Source organism: Cupressus sempervirens, chromosome 2 (genome assembly GCF_028749045.1).
Source record: "Cupressus sempervirens isolate cs-2001-9-10 chromosome 2, ASM2874904v1, whole genome shotgun sequence".
NCBI classification, from domain to species: Eukaryota; Viridiplantae; Streptophyta; class Pinopsida; order Cupressales; family Cupressaceae; genus Cupressus; species Cupressus sempervirens.
In genome coordinates, this window is record NC_143119.1 from 76,301,283 (window position 1) to 76,312,062 (window position 10,780).

The following is a 10,780-nucleotide window of genomic DNA, read 5'->3' on the forward strand; positions in this document are numbered from 1 at the left end:
TCAAATCCAATGTAAGAAAAATTGAACATCCAAGAAGATAACCAAGACCAAAGATAAACCATGCAAATCATAACCTATGTCATGTCCTTCTACACACACCTCCAGATGTAAACTATGCAAGTATGATATTCTTCATAAAATTTCAAAAAAAAGCCACAAAAACACCCAAACCATACCATATAACTAATCATGGATGTAATCCTCTCACAAGAAGATCAAACTCATTAACCATTCCTAATCCAAGGAATATGCCCAATATAAAACCATCTCCCAAACTCAACTAGGACAACAACAACATATGCATATTGAGATAACCAATGCTAAACCATCTCTCAAATGAACCTTGTAGAGCTAACTCATGTACCATAGTTCAAGATCCATATCCATGAAATACAAGCATAAACAGAATACACCTAAGGGAAACAATGGGCTATACCTCTCAAGTAGCAAAAGTGCCAAGTAGACCAAGAGTGGGGAATGAGAATGCTCATCAAGATATCCAAGTCTCCAACCAAGACTCATCTAAGAAAAATCTCCTCTCAAGTCTGTATCAAGTGAATGCCCCTCAAACTTCATGTAAAATCATCAACCATCCCAACAAATACTTATTTAATCCAAGAGAAGTTAGCAACACCATTGTCTCTAAGTATCCATGAGTTCCTGTAACCAGTCAATCCGTGCCAACTTTAAATGCAACAAAGCAATATCATGTAGTATCCAACTTATGATCAATGTACTCAATACCAAGAAAGTAGACCAATATCAATGTCAAAGTTCCAACCCTGGCCTCAGGAACATAAGCATGACAATAATCTAAACCATCTCAACCAAAAGAGATAACATGCTCCATATGAACATACTATAACATGTTAGCACTCTAAATGTGTATCAAGAGTATATCATGACATAAAAAATGAAACCATTCTAACTCCAAGGATAACATGTCAAATGAAAGCATAAACCACACCTATACCAAGAACCCCATCAGTCCTCAAGATGAATCTATCTCCACACACAATGAAGAAAACCATCTCCACATACTATGAAAATAACTAAGAACCCAATGAGTTCTCAAGATCTAACCATCTTCACACACCATGAAGATAACAAATACACCATGCAAATATTGAAGATGCTTCTATAGCAATAGGATCTACGACAAATTTTTAACATCTACAAACATTGAATCATTATATCAATGCCAACAAATCCGACTTAACCATGGTACCAAGTCACCTATAGCATCATAACATCCATCTCCTACATGAATATCCTGTAGGACTATACATACAACCAAAGTGTCAATACCAAGTGAAACCAAGATCTCTAAACTGAGAAGATACAAACCAAACCAGGAACTAATCCTGCACTGTCACCCCATCACTACCACAAGCTCCTACTAAACCATCAAAGAACTCAAAGTGCACATCATGAGCTCTCCAAAAGAACTCAAAAACCATCCAAGCTATCCATAACACATGATGAAAAATCATCCTCTAACCATGATAATCAACCAAGACATCAAACCATCAATGAACTCAAAGTGCACATCATGAGCTCTCCAAAAGAAACCAAATAACCATGATCTTCAACCAAGAAGATATACCACCATAACCAAATTATGAATCCAAACTAATGAACAACAAGGATGTACCTATATATCCAATAATTTCATGCCAAAATCTATGGCACCATGACCACATCCATGAATCAAGCATCAAAATCTCAAAGTTTCCAAGCTATCAACATAAAATAGTCAACCATAATCCTCCACCATGAATGTACTAGCTAGTAACAACATCTCATCCCTTAAACATAGAGAAAAAATTAGCAAATCATGGAACTTAAGTAATAGACAACCCAAATACATGCCACCAATCTGAATATGCACCAATAATGAAAGATCAATGGGCAAAGACAACCCATAACCAACCTATAAATACAACTTGTAAGTATATACTACTTACAACATTGCACAACTTGTAGACCCAACAAGTCATCATACATATCCAAACCAAACACTAATAACCATATTATCATGAGACCAATCTGAAATATGAACTGAGTATATAATGACATCAAATCTTAAATCTCAAAAAATATATAATGTCATAAACTCACAATGTTACCATACTCAATATATATCATAAATTGTTCAAATTAATATATCACCAAATAAATTATGCCAAACCTACACCAAATATGAATCAATGTGTAGAGCTCTCCAAGAACTTTTTGTTGACTACTCAAAGTCCAAAATCTATGCCCAAGTTATGCCCTAATCTATGCTCAAAATAAATAACATCTAAATTTTGGCCTGTTAACACCTAACAAAATTTCAAAATCATAGTGCCAAATCTATACCAAGTTGTAGTGCTTTGAATTAACTTTTCAATGCATATAAGAAGTCTGAAATTTGATATCCTAAGAGAAATTTATGGTCATTTTACCAAAATAGTCTTTTTACCATTTTCACTGTGATTTTTTTTTTTGTGACAAAAAATCTGACGAGATTAAATTTGATGGCCATTATGAACTTAAACTAAAAAAATCTTTCATTTCCTCTGAACATGGCCAAACTAGGGCATATTACATATCAAAATTTATGTAAACATCGACCTAGGTCTAATGGTGAGTTTTTTATTACCCAAGAGGTCATTTCTACAAGCTCCCACTAAAACCCTCATTTAAATAAAAAATCTGAAAAAGTATTTGTCCAACAATTTATTATGCTCAAAATCTACCAACATCTCATCATAATAGAAAACCCAAAATCCTCATATTTGTAATAAACAACTAATGTATCTTTTCATTTCTTTTATCCTCTCATGCATTCCCACAGAGTCAATCTAGGATTACAATAATATAACCATAGCTTTGATACCACTTGTAAGGAAACTTGCAATAAAAAATATAACAATTTCCACATAACCCATAATAAATTTGAAATACATATGCAATTAAAATCCACATGCAAGAGTAGACAACATACCCACAAAAACTTGTGACACAAGATATACCCTAGGAAACCCTCTTTGAAGGAAAAAACCCAGCCTCCAAAAGCATCCATCACTATGTATTATTCATCAAAAACACCATTGCAATACAACCATGGAAGCCTTCAAAGCCATAGCCACAACTAAGTAATCCATGTGAATAAGCATGAATCTACACATCCCATGCCATACTTTCAACCTTCACAAATGCTCCCTTGGCTAAGATGTCAAGCCTTGTCTCACTCGACTCTTTCCCTTTTTGACTTCTTATTCTCCTTATCTCTACAACTACCCTTGCGGTTGCTTATATGGTAGTAAGTCCCACAAAACTACCAAGTGGTATTACATAAATCATGCACTAAAACTATGTGCTACCTAACCCATTGACCCCACATTTAATATTCAAAATTTAATTCTTTTCCCTAATATTAAATAATTACATCAAATACTATCACAATGTTACAATATAACTCATCAACTATGTCCCATGGGAATCTTTACATATTGCACGTCCATCTAGATGCAATATTACATAATAAATAAAATAATACAATATAACAATATTATGCAATGTGTACAACACCCATTATCTCAACAAAGCAAATACCACAAATCATCAAATAAACTTATTTCAAACAATGCAAGGTTTCATCAAATGATTTAGATTATATAGTTTTCAAAAGTTTTGTTTGATTATATAAAGTGTATATAAGTGTAGATAAATTTAGTATGTTAATTATTTAATAAGTTTAGAATTAGTTATTATATGTTAAATCAATAATATTTAATAATAAAGGTAAAACATTTTCAAAGTTCATAATATTGAGTTTTTATGTATTTTTTCTATGTAAATCAGCTGGTAATTCAAATGTTATAATCTCATATGGAATGATATAGATCTGCAACCTATATTGATAGAAATATAAATCAATTTCACATATCTTTCATTATTACCAGTGCTAAAAGAAAGTTTATTTGAATGGTATAAAATATGAATCTTCCTAGCAACACTATTTCGATTTGAAAGTTACCAGTGTAGAAGAAAGAGCATAACTTTTGTTTGAACTATTGGATCTTCATGAAAATAAAGAAAAGTATTCATAATATACTTATTTACAATCACAGAGAAGACATTTTCCTAACCATAAATTCTACAAAAGTTATAAGTGATTGTTCATGTGTCTCTAGTTGAAAAATCAAGCTCAAATAAGTCTAGTTTTAGCTTAACAGCCAATATTTGACCATGTCTGTGCAAAAAAATCATATATGGTTTTTATATATGTTAAATTAATTCCAAATGGGTGTCTAAAAGTATCTTTACATTTTTTATAAAAATATATTCTAAATAAAATTTATGGCAAAATCACATGTTTCAAACCCTCAAACTAATACACAAGTAACTACAAACAAATTTATTCAAAATCAAAAAAACACAGAGAAGACAATCTTTCCAACAAAAATTGCAAAGAGATTTTAAAACCCTACCTTCAAACACCAAGTTGAATTGTTAAGAAGAAGAAGAAAACACAATTATAGACTTTACTCCCAAGATTTGAAAAAAAAAAATTGCTTCAAAATTTGAATGCATAACCTATAACTTGTCTTCTAAAATCTTTGTTCTAAATTATCTTCTTGTTCTCCAAAAATCTTCTTTTTTAAAAAATAATAGAATGACCCCTTAATAAATAATAAATAAATAAATAAAACTAATCAAACTAAAGTTTCTAAAATAAGTAAACTTACAAAAAAAGGCAACTCAATAAAAATAAAATAATAGTTTTTCTTTGTTTCTTATATTTTTAAAAATAAATAAAAATCACTTTATTTATTTTTTAAGGAAAGAAATACATAATTTCTATTTTTTCCTCTTTTCTTTTAATTTTAAATAAATAAGTATTCCTTCATTTATTTACTTTCTTTTCAAAAAATAGATTTATCTTTTTATAATAAAATAAATAAATAAATTTTATTTTAAATTAAATATTTCATTTTAATTTTATTAATTAATGTATAATTAAATTGTATATAATTAGTTTAATCAGTAATAATAATTAAAGATCACTAATTATGTGCAACTCTAATCTTATTATCATTGATCAAGTATTCATGATACATCAATATTTAGTCTTTAATATTTTAATTTATCCTTTTTCCAAATTTCACATTTAGACTTTTTAAATCAAGTCTTTTAATTTAATTTTATTTTTTTTAATTGTCTTAATTTAATTTTTTAATTAATTAAATATATTGATATTATAATTATTCCTTTTATTTAAATAATATTTAATAATTCCAATATAATGTGATTGATCTAAATATTACAATTTAAACATTTTACCAAATAAATAACATAGTCAAACCTTATAGGACAAGTGTTTAGGCTATGGTTGGGACTAGACCTGATCATTGTCTTCCCATTCTTACCATTGAGTTATTATGATAAGGCACACTCATCCTAGTAATTCAGGAAAGTTGATGCTAGTACCTACAACCTGCATAAAAGATGAGTATGTACTTATATATATATATATATATATATATATATATATATAACTAAATTAAACAGGCAATGGTAGGGAGTGATACATCATGTAGATTCCAACTAGCAAGTGACTAAGACTCCCTCCCTTAACCACATCAAACACATTAGATAGAAAAGTAAAATCGATAACAATGCTCATATATAACAATGCATTACTATTAATGTAAAATAATAATCATTAAAGACATATCATCTTACATCATTATAAAAGAAAACAAATTTACTAACTAAGAATCATTAAAGCATCATTAACCTATAATTTATCATAATCATTAAACAACATGTGAAATATAATCAACTATGTAATCATAAATGATATTCCGAAGTCACAAAATAAGATCACATTATATCTCTTTGAAACTAAAAAATGTATGAGATAGGCCTAAAAGAGTTCAACATATATAATATAAAGAAAACTATGGGTGGACATTACATGGTCTTCTTTCATATCTACTTTGGTGTGTATTGTTGGTAGTTGAGAAAAATAAAGTTTCAAGTCTATATTATTGTCTTCATGTTTTAATGGTGGATAAACCAAATCGTTAGTCGGTTATCATCAAACTTACTTTCCTTGTTAACTGAGTCCTTCCTCCTTCCTTGATATGTTTGTTTGCTGACTAAGCATCCTCCACCTAATATATTTGTTTCTGGATTTGATTGTGTAGATATTTTTACCATCAATGTTTCAAATCACACTACATGATCCATCATTAGGATGAAAATAGAGCAAGAGATGTAAAACAAGATGAGTTGCAGAAGTTGACTAACCCAAAAGATAAAGGTACCAAGAGGAAGAGAGATTGCACGCTAACCAAAGGAGGAAAGAAGGTTGGACAAGGAACCAACAAGGGCACACTCCACACACAACAAGAAAGAAAGAACATAAAATCAAAAAAAAGACCAAGAAATCAATCAAATGTTGGAAAAGTAATGACACCACTAACCAATTCTTAGAACATAAGAAATATGCACGGACAAACAAATACATAATTAAAAAAAAACCTATGGAAAAACAATAAATATAAGCAAATGAAGCAAGCGAGTAATATTACCAAGATATATAATCATATAAGGAGACTATTTAAGAAAGAGTGTGTGAAAGTGAGAGGTAAAAAATGGGCAACCAACACTAAGAAACACAAAAAAATAGTAATAAATAAGAACAAGAAATAATCACAATAAGAAACAAATAAAAATGAAAATAAAGTTCAAAAATACATATAACCAAATAAAAACAACAATCACTATATATATAGTTAAATAAGACATGTGCACACATAATATAACAAGTGTATGTGTGTGCATGTATTTTATTTAACACGATTGTTAATAGATAAACATAGAAAGAAACCAAAACTAAACAACCAAAAAATAAAAAGATAGCTAATTAATACACAGTAACAAATATACAAAACAAACACTATATATATATATATCAAACACATGTACACATAGTGTAACTACTATGTGCACGCTCCAAAAATATGTACATACCAAAGCGTATATATATATATATATATATAGGAAAGTATATAAAATAAAAGTAAAAACATATATCTATATAACCTGTTGAATAAAACCTATGTACACAAGATAAGGTGTGTGTGCAAATTTTATTTAACTGGTTATATATATATATATATATATATATATATATATATATATATATATATATATATATATATATATATATATATATATATATATATATATATATATATATATATATATATATATATATATATATATATATATATATATATGTCACAAATATATAAAATATATAGAGAAAGATAGAAAAATGTATCAAATATCTAATGTTATATATATATATATATAGAGAGAGAGAGAGGGGTAGAGAGAGAGAGAGAGAGTATATGCGACAAATATCGAAAGATATATATATATATATATATATATATATATATATATATCAAGGTAATAATATATAAGTATGAAACAGAAACCTATATGACATATTGAATAAGACAAATGCACATGAGATATGGTATGTGTATGTGTTTTATTTAACATGTGATATATATATATAATAATGCAAAAAAATTAAGAAATAAAAAAAATAAAAAAATAAAAAAATAAAAATAAAAAATGAAAAAAATAAAATAAAGAATTATGCAATGCTTGAAAACCCTAAGAAGAAAACAAGGAGGAGAGAAAACAAAGCAACAAGAAATTAAAAACTCAAGACAAAGAAGAAGCATGAAAGCAACACATAGACTGAAATAAGATGCAAAAAGGAGAAAATGAAGGGAAAGAGAGAAACCCACCGGTGGAGAGGGGAAGCGACCAAGCAGGATGGAGAGGGAGGGGGGGTTAGAGAGCAGGATTACCCCTCATGACAATGGTCATTGCACCTCGAGGTTAACATTGGTTGCCACAAGGGATTGAGGGTCCAACCATCATCACGATTAAAGTTGATGGGGTGGTTATAGATCTCAACGGCTTCCTTAAGCTTCCGTTTGAAATAGTTGTCCTCATTGGCTAGGATCTGCGTGTTTTCCAAACAGATGTGGTGTTTGGAAGAGAAAGAATACTCAGCTAGGGCTGATTTGCAAACCCTATCATGTCGAATGTCTGCAATGTGCTCTTTTATCCGAGTATGGAAAGAGCGACCAGTTTCGCCAATATAAGGAGTCCCACAGGAGCAAGCAACTTTGTAGACCCCTGAGTTAGAATATGCATCTCTTAAGTCTTTTAGAGGTGGGACATGGTTTCTAATCTTGGATAGGGGTTTGAAAGCTACTCTCAAACCTTTCAAACCCCTATCCAAGATTAGAAACCATGTCCCACCTCTAAAAGACTTAAGAGATGCATATTCTAACTCAGGGGTCTACAAAGTTGCTTGCTCCTGTGGGACTCCTTATATTGGCGAAACTGGTCGCTCTTTCCATACTCGGATAAAAGAGCACATTGCAGACATTCGACATGATAAGGTTTGCAAATCAGCCCTAGCTGAGCATTCTTTCTCTTCCAAACACCACATCTGTTTGGAAAACACGCAGATCCTAGCCAATGAGGACAACTATTTCAAACGGAAGCTTAAGGAAGCCGTTGAGATCTATAACCACCCCATCAACTTTAATCGTGATGATGGTTGGACCCTCAATCCCTTGTGGCAACCAATGTTAACCTCGAGGTGCAATGACCATTGTCATGAGGGGTAATCCTGCTCTCTAACCCCCCCTCCCTCTCCATCCTGCTTGGTCGCTTCCCCTCTCCACCGGTGGGTTTCTCTCTTTCCCTTCATTTTCTCCTTTTTGCGTCTTGTTTTGGTCTATGTGTTGCTTTAGTGCTTCTTCTTTGTCTTGAGTTTTTAATTTCTTGTTGCTTTTTTTTCTCTCTTCCTTGTTTTCTTCTTAGGGTTTTCAAGCATTGCATAATTCTTTATTTTATTTTTTCATTTTTTATTTTTTATTTTTTTTAAAAAAAATTTCTTAATTTTTTTGCATTATTATATATATATATATATATATATATATATATATATATATATATATCACATGTTAAATAAAACACATACACACACCATATCTCGTGTGCATTTGTCTTATTCAATATGTCATATAGGTTTCTATTTCATACTTATATATTATTACCTTGATATATATATATATATATATATCTTTCGATATTTGTCGCATACTCTCTCTCTCTCTCTCTCTCTCTCTCTCTCTCTCTCTCTCTCTCTCTCTCTCTCTATCTATCTATCTATCTATCTATCTATATATATAACATTAGATATTTGATACATTTTTCTTTCTCTATATATTTTATATATTTGTGGCATATATATATATATATATATATATATATATATATATATATATATATATATATATAACTAGTTAAATAAAATGCGTACACACACCTTATCTCGTGTACATAGGTTTTATTCAACAGGTTATATAGAGATATGTTTTTACTTTTATTTTATATACTTTCCTATATATATATATATATATATATATATATGCGTTGGCATGTACATATTTTTGGAGCATGCACATAGTAGTTACACTATGTGTACATGTGTTTGATATATATATATATATATATATATATATATATATATATATATATATATATATATATATATATATATATATATATATATATAGTGTTTGTTTTGTATATTTGTTAATGTGTATTAATTAGCTACCTTTTTATTTTTTGGTTGTTTAGTTTTGGTTTCTTTCTATGTTTATCTATTAACAATCGTGTTAAATAAAATACATGCACACACATACACTTGTTATATTATGTGTGCACATGTCTTATTTAGCTATATATATATATATATATATATATATAGTGATTGTTGTTTTTATTTGGTTATATGTATTTTTGAACTTTCTTTTCATTTTTATTTGTTTCTTATTGTGTTTTTTTCTTGTTCTTATTTATTACTATTTTTTTGTGTTTCTTAGTGTTGGTTGCCCATTTTTTACCTCTCACTTTCACACACTCTTTCTTACATAGTCTCCTTATATGATTATATATCTTGGTAATATTACTCGCTTGCTTCATTTGCTTATATTTATTGTTTTTTCATAGGTTTTCTTTTTATTATTTATTTGTTTGTCTGTGCATATTTCTTATGTTCTAAGAATTGGTTAGTGATGTCATTACTTTTCCAACATTTGATTGATTTCTTGGTCTTTTTTTTGATTTTATGTTCTTTATTTCTTGCTGTGTGTGGAGTGTTCCCTTGTTGGTTCCTTGTCCAACCTTCTTTCCTCCTTTGGTTAGCGTGCAATCTCTCTTCCTCTTGGTACCTTTATCTTTTGGGTCAGTCAACTTCTGCAACTCATTTTGTTTTACATCTCTTGCTCTATTTTCATCCTGATGATGGATCATGTAGTGTGATTTGAAACGTTGATGGTAAAAATATCTACACAATCAAATCTAGAAACAAATATATTATGTAATGGATTGTGGAAATTTGATCTTTTTAATCCTCCACCTAGTTATGTTGATTGAGTTGTGTTAACTAAGTTGACTCAGTCCTTACCCGATTGAGTTTTCTAAGCTCACTTAGTTCCTTTGTTATCCTAGCTTCTTAGTGTTGATCAATGTTACTCGGTCACTATAGGTACCAATAAACTTGGCACTCCCAGCTATCACTCAACTCTTGCTTCTACCAAGTGATTTCTTCTATTGGTCACTCATCTCCTTGAATTGGCAAAAAAATTGAAAGTTTTTACAGCCATTCCATACAACC